This window comes from Schistocerca serialis, chromosome 1, assembly GCF_023864345.2.
Source record: "Schistocerca serialis cubense isolate TAMUIC-IGC-003099 chromosome 1, iqSchSeri2.2, whole genome shotgun sequence".
In the NCBI taxonomy this organism is placed as follows: Eukaryota; Metazoa; Arthropoda; class Insecta; order Orthoptera; family Acrididae; genus Schistocerca; species Schistocerca serialis.
This window is the reverse complement of record NC_064638.1, coordinates 943253407-943266726: the sequence shown is the minus strand read 5'-3', so window position 1 is coordinate 943266726 and position 13320 is coordinate 943253407. Positions and strand designations below refer to the sequence as shown.

The window sequence follows — 13320 nt, the reverse complement described above, 5'->3', positions numbered from 1 at the left end:
ATCCAACTGCCAACACTACAGTAGCAAAAATTCTAACAATGCAAACCAGCCACAGACTGCACACAGCAAAGTCAGTGATTTTCATACCGAGCGCTACGTGGCATTACCAACATAAAAACCAAAACAGCCTACTTACAATGAAATCTTAAGTACAGCTGGAGGAGTTTCATTTTTAATAAAAATTATACCAGCTGATGTCTCACTATCATCCAGTTTAAATATGGATGTACGAAGAGAGGTCACTGCGCTTGGCTTGATACTTAAACAATCGTCATTCTCTTCTAGACATGGACAGAATGACGACACAACTGCCCTGTTTGAGCCTCCGGGCTTGCTTATTTGTCTTTTCCCTACGCCTCTGGTGTAGTTCCTCTGGGAGGGGGGGTGCGGGGACAAGTGGAGCGCTCTTTAATACTAGGTCGAGTCAAATGAAAGCCTTTAATATATTTTTAAATATTATTTATTGTGCAGAAGTGGTACAAAGCTGTATAATTTTTCAACATTATCTCCCCCACGCTCAATGCAAGTCCTCCAGCGCTTACAAAGTGCATAAATCCCTTTAGAAAAAAATTCTTTTGGTAGTCCGCGCAACCACTCATGCACCGCGTGGCGTAGCTCTTCATCAGAACGGAACTTCTTTCCTCCCATTGCGTCTTTGAGTGGTCTAGATATATGGAAATCACTTGGGGCAAGGTCTGGTGAGTATGGTGGATGAGGAAGACACTCAAAATGCAGGTCTGTGATTGTTGCAACTCTTGTACGGGCAGTGTGGGGCCTTGCATTGTAATGTTGCAAAAGGACACCTGATGACAGCAGTCCACGTCGCTTTGATTTGATTGCAGGCCGCAGATGATATTTTAGGAGATCTGTGTGTAATGCACTGGTGACAGTGGTCCCTCTAGGCATGTAATGCTTCAAAATGACGCCTTTTTTCGTCCAAAAAGAGAGTCAGCATAACCTTCCCTGCTGATGGTTCTGTTCGAAACTTCTTTGGTTTTTGTGATGAGGAATGGCGCCAATCCTTGCTCGCTCTCTTCGTTTCCGGTTGGTGGAAGTGAACCCAGATTTCGTCCCCAGTAAAGATTCTTGCAAGGAACCCATCACCTTCTCGTTCAAAGCGCCGAAGAAGTTCTTCACAAGCATCAACACGTCGTTCTCTCATTTCAGGAGTCAGCTGCCGTGGCACCCATCTTGCAGACACTTTGTGAAACTGGAGCACATTATGCACAATGTGGTGTGCTGGCACATAACTAATCTGTAAACATGCTGCAATGTCATTCAGTATCACTCGCAGTTTTCCTTCACTATGGCTTCAACTGCTGCAGTGTTCTGTGGAGTCACAACTCGTTGTGCCTGACCTGGACGAGGAGCATCTTCCACTGAAGTCACACCACTTGCGAACTTCCTACTCCATTCGTAGACTTGCTGCTGTGACAAACATGCATCAACGTACTGAACCTTCATTTGTCGACGAATTTCAATAGGTTTCACATCTTCAATACGCAAAAACCGAATAACAGAACGCTGTTCTTCCCTGGTGCAAGTCACAAGTGGGGCGGCCATCTTTATACTGATACTGCGACGGTATTTGTGCATCTACATTATGCTGCCACTTACAGGCCATTCTGCACGCTGTTTGTAGCACGCTTACCAACTTACAGGATAGCAGCGCGAAATTTCGATTTGTTAATACAAATTTAAGGTTTTCATTTGACTGACCCTCGTAATTACAACGTCAGCTTTCCTCATCCCACTCCGACCCTTACACACATAACACTAGGCGCTGTTGTAACTGCAACATTTGAGTTCTTCATAGGACATCAGTGCCCTGAGCTGCCCCAATAACTTCACACTTGTATACACTGCCCGCCGGACTGTGCCTTTTCGTCTGAGAGTAGTGTCTGAACCTGTCTCGCAGAATCGTTTGCAAAATACCAACACTGCCCCCGCCTACTATCCGACGTGTCAATCGGTCCCTTAATTACAAACTTCCAGTCATAGCGGCTCGAAATTTATAAGAATTCCCCAAATCTACGTCTGAACATATTCGCGGCGCCGCACAATAAGGTAGAAATACGATGCGAGCGACATACGCAGTTTCCAACACAAAGCAGAAGAAATTACACAGTACATATTCAGGGCGTTCGCTTCACGTTGTCTGCGTTGCAGAAGAACCACAACGCTAGGGGCAGACTCCGTTCCCCACATATGTTCCATCCCGTTCCTTGGACTAGGCAGGAGACGTATCGGCTTTACCTGAACTAGACGAGATAGAAGATGTCTCGGAGAGAAATCCGAAAAGTAGTTGCGTATTCAGAGCTTCGAACAGGTGTGTCACAGAAGTGTGCACAGACTCCCTTTACACAACAGACCTGCATTAGCGGCAAATGTAAAATTTTCTGAAGGTTCTCTAGAGCCAGCACAAGCCAGAACAAGCTAAGCCAATAGCCTGTATCGAAATCAAAACGACAAACAGACAGAAAGTCGACATTTCGGAAAGCAGAACAAATCCAGAAGAGATTTCCTCACCTCGTACGAGCGAGAAGCTTCCATCGTAAAACCAGCAGCATGACCTCAGCGAGGAGAAGACATCACGTCATTGTACAACAAAGCTTGACTTAGTAAGAGAGTGTAAAACTTCCACAAGAACACCTATCAGCCTGCTGAAATGGCGGAGAAGTAACAAACTGAAGCCGTGAAAGCTATTCTTACGAAACATGGGGGTTGCGAAGATCGCTGATTACCACAGAAAAATAGGCTACATTCGGTCATCGCCGGCCCGACATAACGTCACTGCCTCAAACCAGTAGTAATAAATACTGAGCTTGCGATCTTTTGGCACAACTCTGAAATATAGGAAGGTCTTGATTGCACAATTATTTATTAAGCTTTACGCGTTACAAAATTTCATCATCAGACCGAGCCTGTGGAATAAAGTTTACAAGAAAATTAACGAGAGAAAATACGTACATAATAACATAAGTATGTATGGTAGTATTCCATATACAGAAATTTCTGTTAGTATCGTACTTACATTTAAATCAAACTTTAGTAAAAAGCTCACGAAAGTAAGCACATAGACTGAATATAATACAGGTCTCACCTCATATAGGCATATTTGACAGTGCCGTTGTCTATTCGAAGAAAACCGGTGCCAAACTGACTGTGGCGATTAACCTATGAAAGAAGTAAACGAAGACCAGTAGATGGCGTTAGCATTTATAATAAAAACAAAGTCAACTGTACATTGCGATTAGCTACTTGTCAGAACATCGTAAGCAACTCGACAAAGATAAATTGTGCTGCTTTTACAGGCCGGCCGGTGTGGCCGTGCGGTACTAAGCGTATCAGTTTGGAACCGCGTGACCGCTACGGTCGCAGGTTCGAATCCTGCCTCGGGCATGGATGTGTGTGATGTCCTTAGGTTAGTTAGGTTTAATTAGTTCTAAGGTCTAGGGGACTGATGACCTCAGTAGTAAAGTCCCATAGTGCTCATAGCCATTTGAACCATTTTTTTTTTTTTTTTTTTTTTTTGCTGCTTTTACAGAGGAGAAACTCATGTATTGACAGCATTAAATGTGTGTCTTTAGGTAGCATAGTGAATAATGTCACACAGATAGCTGTTAGTCAATAATCAAAATAGAAGACACATTTTCAAACAATAACTGGTGTGGTAAAATATAAACATAAAACTGTTACAGATCAGAAATAAAGTTTTGTAACAATAAGTTTACAATCGTCACTAAATAAAATGTTACATAAGTATCACGAAATGTAGTGATATTACAATAGTCGAACATGCAATAAAAGACATACGACAGAATCATTTAGGTGAGCCTAGATTAGTGACACCAACCTAAAATAATAAGGGAGCTATTGTTGCAACAGAAGGCATTTTTACAGTTAAAAATATCTTAATGGTACCGTAGTGTTTCGTATAATAACGCAGTTGTTACCAGTTTACAGTCATCACAAAATCAAATGTTACAAGAGTATGACCAACTGCAGTCATATTGCGATAGTTGAACAAATAGTGAACGAAATACAATATAACCATTTAGGTAAGCCTAGATGAGTGGCAACAATTTGAAATAAAATAGGAGCTAATATTACAATTTTCTATTCTCTCTTTGTTTTTTTTTTTCTCTTTTTCTTTGTTTCATTTTAAAAAGCGCAAAGGTATAACATCAGAATGTACGACAGCCTGGCTTGAAGTAGATGCGTGTGGACATCCAAAAAACATCTTAGTATAATATGGTTAAGGGTGTAGAGTCAGGATCATTAACTGACAAAAACTGATGCCTAGGCAATCTCGAGGCTGAAATATTGCTCATACTATTTGGAATTAATGGATTCCGTTTGGACATGTTGTTAAACGAAATGTAATGCGAACGTGTGTAACAGTATGGAAATGCAGAACTGTACATAACAAAATAAGCTCTTTGAAATGGTAGCGAAACCCAAATGATCAACTTTCTAAAGGTTAACCACAATTTAATGTACATATAATGTAACTGTATTTAAGACATGAAGTTAAATTTACTATGCCCGTAATATGGAACCCTTGGCGAGCAAGCACGCGCAACGCACGAAGTAATAATGTTCGCGAAATGCAAAGTAATGGTGCACTTCGCAGCGTCTGTAATTAAAGGAGCTACACTGCGGGTCCGGTACCTTGTGGTGGCGGCCTACGAGTTTTTGTCTGAATACACCAGCTACAAAGGGTGATGTCCTGCCACCTTTCGCCATGATGATGCACTTGTGCACCAATCTGGATCTGTTGGAAATCCTAAGTCACCCTTTCAGAAACTGACAAATTGTAGACACCCCCAGCTCGTTGCCACTATCGAATCGAACCATCACTTTAATTGTTCAACTAAATCCACAACAGAAACACACAAATTTGCAAGACACCTTCGCATATAGCCTCACCGACAGTACTTCGTCCTCTGAATCCGTAACCATCTTAATAAACTGCACTGAGTTTTTGATTGGGAGTGTGTACCACATCACCCTTTATGTCTAATATATCTGAATTCAATGCTTAGTTAAGAAGTCATCTGATATGGGTACGTCTTCCCTCAGTTGCTGGGGCATTGCTTTTCTATCCTCTGTGTGCGAGGGCGTGCTGAAAAGTAGTGCCTTCGAATTTTTTATGTGAAAACTCTTCAAGCTTTTTAAATAAAACAGACGTTATTGACATTATTCATCTCCATTCTTTATGTCTACGCATTTATTTCTCCACATAGTAGCCCTGGCGACGAACACATTTCTCCCAACTAGAGACCAGTTTGTTGATACCGTAAATGTAGAATGTTTGACACTGTTGACGGAGCCACAACCTCACCTCTGCTCGCTCCGCTCCATCATTATCAAAGTGAAGTACCCGAAGGTTGTCTTCAGACTTTGGAAACAGATGAAAATCGAATGGGGGCCAAGCAGGGACCGTACCTAGGATGATCGATGACAGTCAACCCGAGGCGTCGGCTTGTTGCAGACGTCACGGCACTCGTGTGTGGTCTAACATTGTCTTGCTGAACGAGAGGTGCTCCATGTGTGAACGAACAGGTCCAAAGAAGAGCGGCAAGATTCGTGACTGGTACATTTAGCCATCGCGAGAGCGTTACAGATCTCATAGAAAGTTTGAAGTGGGACACTCTTGCAGATAGGCGGTGTGCTAAACGGAAGGGGCTGCTCACTAAATTCCGAAATTGCACACTGCCGTGTTACAATTCGGAGCCCTCTAGCGGCAGATGGCTGCAAATATGTAGATATGAAGAATAAAGATGTGGAATGTTAATGACGTTTGTTCCATTTAAAAAGCTTTGAGAGTTTTCACATAAAAAATTCGCCAGCTTTGCTTTTCAGCACGCCCTCGTCGTCTTTTGTATATGAAAACTGTTGTCTTTAACTGCCGCCTGGCCATAGCAAGCATCTTCACCTTATTACTGCCTGCCTGCTGGGCGCAATCTGTAATGTGCGCGTAGAGATCATATAGTGGCCTGGAGAGGACCGCATTCATAGAACTCCCCGTCAACAGAAACAGCTGTGAATCAATAGGAACTTAAGGTGCGTCTCAGCAGAAGAAACAACTTCTTCTCCTTCTTCTTCTACACTTCAAGATTTAGGCGATATGCCCGTTCCGACTTCACGATACATACCGATTTTTTCGTCTGTCTTCCATGGTCTCTTTTTCCTGAGGTCTCGTACTTGCTTACAATGACTGGAATTCTGTCTTATTCCACATATTTAAGATGTTGCCTCCATTTCTTTCACTTAGTCGCTTAAGTTAAATATTCTTAATTCTTGCCGTATATTCTTCGTTTTTTATAAGAGCCCCTCTTGAGCGAAATTTGACAGATTTTAAAAACCTCATTTCAGCCGACTGTATTCTCCAATCCAAGGTTCACTGCCACAAAGCAAGACTGGCACAGCCAAGGTTTGTAAAACTTTAATTTTCTGTCTTTCCTCTTGATGTTCTTTAATGTTTTGTTTCTGGTTCCACTGAAATTTATTGATTTTAATTTGTACATCATTATCGTTATTTAAGCTGATATCACACCCGAAGTATGTAAGTGTCTTGTCTTTAATGATAGTGTTTGATTGGACTGAGTGTTTTCCATATTGAGCCATAACTTTGGTTTGGTGGATATTTTCAGATTGTAGCTTTCTCTTCCTAGTTCACATAGTCCATACACCGAATGTTGTAAGTTTGCTTCTTTATTCTGTGTAATGCTACATAATCTGCGTATAGCATAGTGTTCATATGCTAGCTTCTTTTTTGTTGTATACCTTCAGATACCTCATCCTTCCACTTTCTTACGAGAACCTCAATACAGATGTTAAAGAATGTCGCTGACGAACTACATCCTTGCTTGATGCTTTGGTTTATTATTATCTCTTCTGTTTTCGAGTTGCCTGCGTTTATGACTATTTTAAAAAATTTGTGTGCGTTTTAGAACTGTATTTAAAAGATGTATAGCGAATCCTCTTTCTTCCTTAGCCGTAATCCTTTTCAGAAGAATTACCAAATAAAAAGGACAAACTTCTCATTCCCAAAGGCCACTGTTGATTAAAGAATATAGTAACGAACTTACCCGTATCTCCCTGTTGTGCCTCCTCAGAGTACACGTTGTGTCCTCGGTTTCAAAAAAGCAGTTGGGAAAGAGTCAAGAGTCAAGAGTCAAGCACTTTCTTTTTTCAGATTCTACGTGAAGAGAATATTTGGGTAGAATTCAGCACTTGCAAATATTCATTACATTGATGTTCAGTGTGATGCATAGCAGCCGGAGGAGACATCGATAAGCGCGACCAGTATGAAACGAAAGGCAGCAGTGTTGGCAATTGGGGTAACGGGCGCTCTCTCTTCTTGGCCGTGCGTCACACTCTGTAGCTCACGGATACGGCGTATCTCGCACAGCAGGGTTACTGTAGCGTGGCACACTCCCGTCTATTCAATTAACATGAAACCGGCAGAGTGTTGCTCGTTGGTCTAGGGGTATGATTCTCGCTTCGGGTGCGAGAGGTCCCGGGTTCAAATCCCGGACGAGCCCAAATAATTTTGTTACGTTTCAATGAATGACACATTACAGGAGATGGAATATTGTTGACGCGACTGGCAAGCAGCAATGGACTAGTGGTAAAATCAACAAGAATATTGACTGAGCGGAATTCTCGGTGCAACGTTTTGTTTTGTGTGTGATGTATTGTATTCTCTGAAACGATATTATGACCAGATTCGTTTTCCCTTTCATTTGCAAAGCGAACTTGGTGATCACGAAGCCCAGTAACATTCTTGTTTCGTTTTATAAATAGTATTAGTATAATTGTAATTCTCTTAAATACTATTCATTAAATTAATTATGGTCTTCGTGCTCTCTATTGTTGTTCTTATCTGTGCCAGAAAAACCTAGGAAGCATACATGAACTCGACAGTGTACGTTCACTTGCGTATTCAATGTTTCTATTCTAATACTAGCATTAAGTTTATCGCAGTATACATTATTTTTCCCCTTTCATTTGACGCTAGTAGTAACTTAACTTACCACCCTTTCCTCTCGTTGTTCTGTTGTCGCTGTTGCCTTCAATCGGAAGAGTGCTTTGATGCAGCTATCCATGCTAGTATACCCTGTGCGAGCCTCATCTTGTATAACTACTGCAACTTATATCCACTTACTTAATCATGCCTTGGTCTCCCTCTACAATTTTTGTCCTCCCCCCTCCCCATACACTCTCCCCCAACCCCACGGGCCTCCCACCGTCATCAGACTAACTATTCCTTGACGCCTCGTGACCTAAAGCTTCTTCTAGTTCAGTTGTATAGCAAATTTCTTTTTTCCTCCAGCTCTATGCAGTTGGTTGGTTGGTTGGTTGGTTGTTTTGGGGAAGGAGACCAGACAGCGTGGTCATTGCTCTCATCGAATTACGGAAGGATGGGGAAGGAAGTCGGCCGTGCCCTTTCAGAGGAACCATCCCGGCATTTGCCTGGAGTGATTTAGGGAAATCACGGAAAACCTAAATCAGGATGGCCGGACGCGGGATTGAACCGTCGTCCTCCCGAATGCGAGTCCAGTGTCTAACCACTGCGCCACCTCGCTCGGTCTCTATGCAGTACCTATTCAATCTACCTGTAGTTGTAAAACTACCGTAGGCTACCATAATTAAGCGTAGACTACGGTCTGTTAAGGTCGTGCCCGCGCGAGGTCCTACGCTCGCTCGCTCGCCCAAATCAGCAGACAAACTACGTTTCTACACCTGTTAACTCGTAACTAGGCGTGCCCGTACAAACGAAAATAGCATCTTCTACAGTGATCCGCTATTATGGAATCTTACTGTTATTAGTCCTATAATGATGGGAAGTCCATGGGCCTACTTATAACTTGTTACGACTGTAATGGCGTACAATAAAATAAAGTCATGCTAAAATGATTATCACTTGCATAAGGTCCCACTTCCAGCATGTAATTAGTCCTGCTAAGCAGAAGACTAAATGCTATAAACAGGCCGTTATACCATTTATATCGAGTATTGATCTTAAATTAAATTTTGCTGTAGTGCTGTTAATCAGCAAGACATCACAATAGCAGATTCCAGTGGAAGAGGCAATTCTTGTTAGTACTTACACGCCCAGCTGCGAGTTAACAGGTTTAGAAACGCTTTTTGTCCGCTGAGCTGAGCGAGCGAGTTCAGGACTACCTTCGTGACAAAATACGCGCCGCGGTCTGTCTTTCTAGTGGGGCCCGTGCCCGCGCTACCAAGGGGTTGGGTGTGTTGCATACTATCGGGCGCTACCTCATAACGATCGCTTTCTGTACGTACGCGATCAGTATATTACTAGATTTCCCTAGGAATCGGAAACATTGAACTGTCTAGAAACCGAGTAAGGGTATACGAAGGGCCGCATAATCTATGGAATATTTTTGTTCTACATACTTATCCTCCAGTCTGTTACTTAAGAATAATTTATAGCAAAACTGCAATTATCGGTGTTTAATTCAGGGTTTATTTGAAAAGTGTTCATTTGTGACGAGAAACAGAAGGATGTTGTAGTAAAAATAAAGTAAACAATGCAGATTTATGATATAACGCTAGGAAACGCAGCACAATGGCAAAATTTTAAAATACGCAAAACAAATATATATCAAACATCGCTTCAGCACTTCGTCGAACTTATATGAAACATGTTTCTGTTATACATAAACAACTTTCGAATTTACGAATAGTAACAGGAAACGCTTATCTTTGATCACGATGAACAACGTCCTATCGAGTACAAAATAACAACAGTTATACAGGGTGTATCATAAATAATGGCGTAAACGCGTACAGTTGAAAGTACGCAATACTAGAAGTAAAAAAGTTTCAGTGCCTTAAGAGCTACGAGCAATTTTTCATCTCTGATACTGTGAAACAAATCGCTTCTACTGCAAGTTCTTTGCTTTCCATATTTTGGGAACTGGTAGTATGGACCAAAACAAGAAAAAAAGTCCAGTGCTCCAAATTGCATTCCTTAAGAGCTATGAGCATTCGTTCATCTTTGCTTCTTTCAACCACCACTCTTCTAATGATCAAGTGCTCGTAATTTTTAAGGTATGTGTTTTAGAGCACATGTTTGCTGGACATTTCTTCTTATTTTTGTCCATACTACCACTTTCTAAAATATGGAAAGCAAAGAACTTGCAGTAGAAGACATTTGTTTCACAGTATCGAAGATTAAAAATTGCTCGTAGCTCTTAAGGTATGCATTTTCGACCCTATGCTTACTCCGACGTTTTTGCTTCTAGTATCGTGTACTTTCAACTGTATGCTTTTACGCCATTAATTATGATACACCCTGTGACAGTCACGGTCGAAAAATAGTCAAAATGGCTTCAGATTCTATTTATATTTCGTTTCCCACCAGTTCTACCAATACTACTGGCAATCCTATCATTTACTACGTCATTTACGTGGTCGCCAAAGTACCAAACCGTAATTTTGGTAGAGCGCAGCTGTATACCTACCCTTCTAATCTTCGGTAATACTCATTTCTAAAGATTCCCTTCTCCTCATATGTATTTATCGTGCATGTTTCACTTCCATATAAGGCTACAACTCAAATACCTTCAGAAAATGCTTCCTATCACTTAAATTCATATGGGTCAGTCAAATGGAATCAAGACAGGTGGGAAAAGTAAGGAAACTATTACTTCAAAAGCAATTACATTTATTGTTAATACATTTATGCCACTGTGAGACAAGACGGTCAATGCCTTCACGAAAGCGTTTGCGGTTGTTTAGAGAACTATGATTGATTGTGTCCACCTCTTCGAAGTAGCCCGACGGCCACAAATGTCATTCTTCACGGCTCCAAAAATATGTGAATCGCATGGAACTCTGGAGGATGTGCAAGGAGTTCCCAGCCGTATATGTGCAGCATAGTCGAAACAACCTTCGCAATTTGTGAGCGGGCATTATCGTGCAACAGAATAATGCACTCCCTAACCCGCTTCTCGCCTACTCACTGGAACACGGCACCACAATTAACGCACAGCGGTACGTGAACACTGCAAAACTGAAGCACGCCATCAGAACCAAACGTCCTGGAATGTTGACGGACGGCATCATTCTGATGCAGGCTATTTCCCAAATTTTTGGAAACCTGAAGAGGGACATTCGTGGCCGTCGATTTACTTCAGCCGAAGAGTTGTTCGCCTGGGTGCAATCATGTTTACATATGCAGCTGCAAACATTTTTCCATAGAGGCATTGGCCGTCCTGTCTTACAGCGAGGTAATTAATGGATTAACAGTTATGGCGATGACTTTCGAAATAATAAAAAGATTACTTTTTTCGCCTGCGTCGTTCTCATATGACTCCTACTCTCGACAAGCGACTCTCTCCAGCTTCGCACGGGTCGTACGAAGTACGTATGGCAAGGCAAGACTCTCGTAGCGGTAACAGACTACATACACAATAGTTCCTAGGGGGATGAGTCTGTCTATCAGTGTAAACTGGGCGACTTTAATTTATAACACATATAGATGTCAACAAATTTCTCTTTTTGAAATGTTGTTGTTCTTGTTCTTGCTAGTCTGCATTTATATCCTCGGCAATTCTTAGCTGTTTTACAGCTTTCCTAATCCAATTCCCTCAGCGTCAGCTAATTTAATTTGACTGCATTCCATTATCCTTGTTTTACATCTGGAAATTTTGGAACTTTGTCGTAAGGTTCTGTAGGAACAAACTGCTGAGATCATCGGTCCCTAGACTTACACACTTATTGATGTAACTTATACTAACTTACGCTAAAGGCAACAAACACACCCATGCCCGAGGGAGGACTCGAACCTCCGACGGTGAGAGCCGCGCGAACCGTTAGTAGACGCGGCTATCCCGCGCGGCCAGTTTTACACCTCGTAACCTCATTTCAAGGCATTATCTATTCCGTTTAACTCATCTTCTAAGTCCATTGTCGCCTCTGAGAGAAATCTTGCGTCATCGGCAAGCCTTAAAATTCTTCCAGAATGAGATTTTCACTCTGCAGCGGAGTGTGCGCTGATATGAAACTTCCTGGCAGATCAAAACTGTGTGCCGGACCGAGACTCGAACTCGGGACCTTTGCCTTTCGCGGGCAAGTGCTCTACCAACTGAGCTACCCAAGCACGACTCACGCCCCGTCCTCACAGCTTTACCTCTGCCAGTACCTCGCCTCCTACCTTCCAGGCTTAACAGAAGCTCTCCTGCGAAACTTGCAGAACCTTCTGCAAGTTTCGCAGGAGAGCTTCTGTAAAGTTTGGAAGGTAGGAGACATCTTGTAGTAACATCGGTAGAACATTTACGTAGGAAATCAGCATACATTGCACCATTTAGATTGCAATCGATGAAATGGGGGACAATTATCCTTCCTCATATAATGCCGCACCATACATTAACCCGCCAAGGTCGCTGATGTTCCACGTGTCGCAGCCATCGAGGATTCTCCGCTGCCCAATTGTGCATATTATGCTGGTTTACGTTACCGCTGTTGGTGAATGACGCTTCGTCGCTAAATAGAACGCGTGCAAAAAATCTGCCATCGTCCCGTAATTTCTCTTGTTCCCAGTGGCAGAATTGTACACGAAGTTCAAAGCCGTCGCCATGCAATTCCTGGTGCATAGAAATATGGTACGGGTACAATCGATGTTGATGTAGCATTCTCAACACCGACGTTTTTGAGATTCCCGATTCTCGCGCAATTTGTCTGCTACTGACGTGCGGATTAGCCGCGACAGCAGCTAAAACACCTACTTGGGCATCATCATTTGTTTCAGGTCGTGGTTGACGTTTCACACGTGGCTGAACACTACCTGTTTCCTTAAATAACGTAACTATCCGGCGAACGGTCCGGACACTTGGATGATGTCCAGGATACCGAGGAGCATACATAGCACACGCCCGTTTGGCATTTTGATCACAATAGCCATAAATCAACAAGTTATCGACCTTTTCCGTAATTGGTAAACGGTCCATTTTAACACGGGTAATGTATCACGAAGCAAAGACCGTCCGCAGTGGCGGAATGCTGCGTGATACCACGTACTTACACGTTTGCGACTATTACAGCGCCATCTATCACAAAGCGAAAAAAGTGGTCCAACTAAAACATTCATATTTCTTTACGTACTACACGAATATGTAATAAAATATGGGGGTTCCTATTTAAAAAAAAACGCAGTTGATTTCCGTTTCACCTACGGCAGCACCATCTAGCGGGCAAACCATAGCGCCATCTGGTTTCCCCCTTCAAGCTAGACAAGTTTCGTTCTTTGTAGTTTTTTCGTTTGACGCTTATTTCGTGAGA

General features: G+C 42.3%; 1 non-coding gene across 1 annotated transcript; it reads left to right on the top strand.

The window, feature by feature from the left end:
• The first annotated feature begins 7481 nt into the window (after positions 1-7481).
• Trnap-cgg (transfer RNA proline (anticodon CGG)) lies at positions 7482-7555 on the top strand. Its single transcript has one exon. It is a non-coding gene; the product is annotated as a tRNA-Pro (tRNA).
• The last annotated feature ends 5765 nt before the right edge of the window (positions 7556-13320 follow it).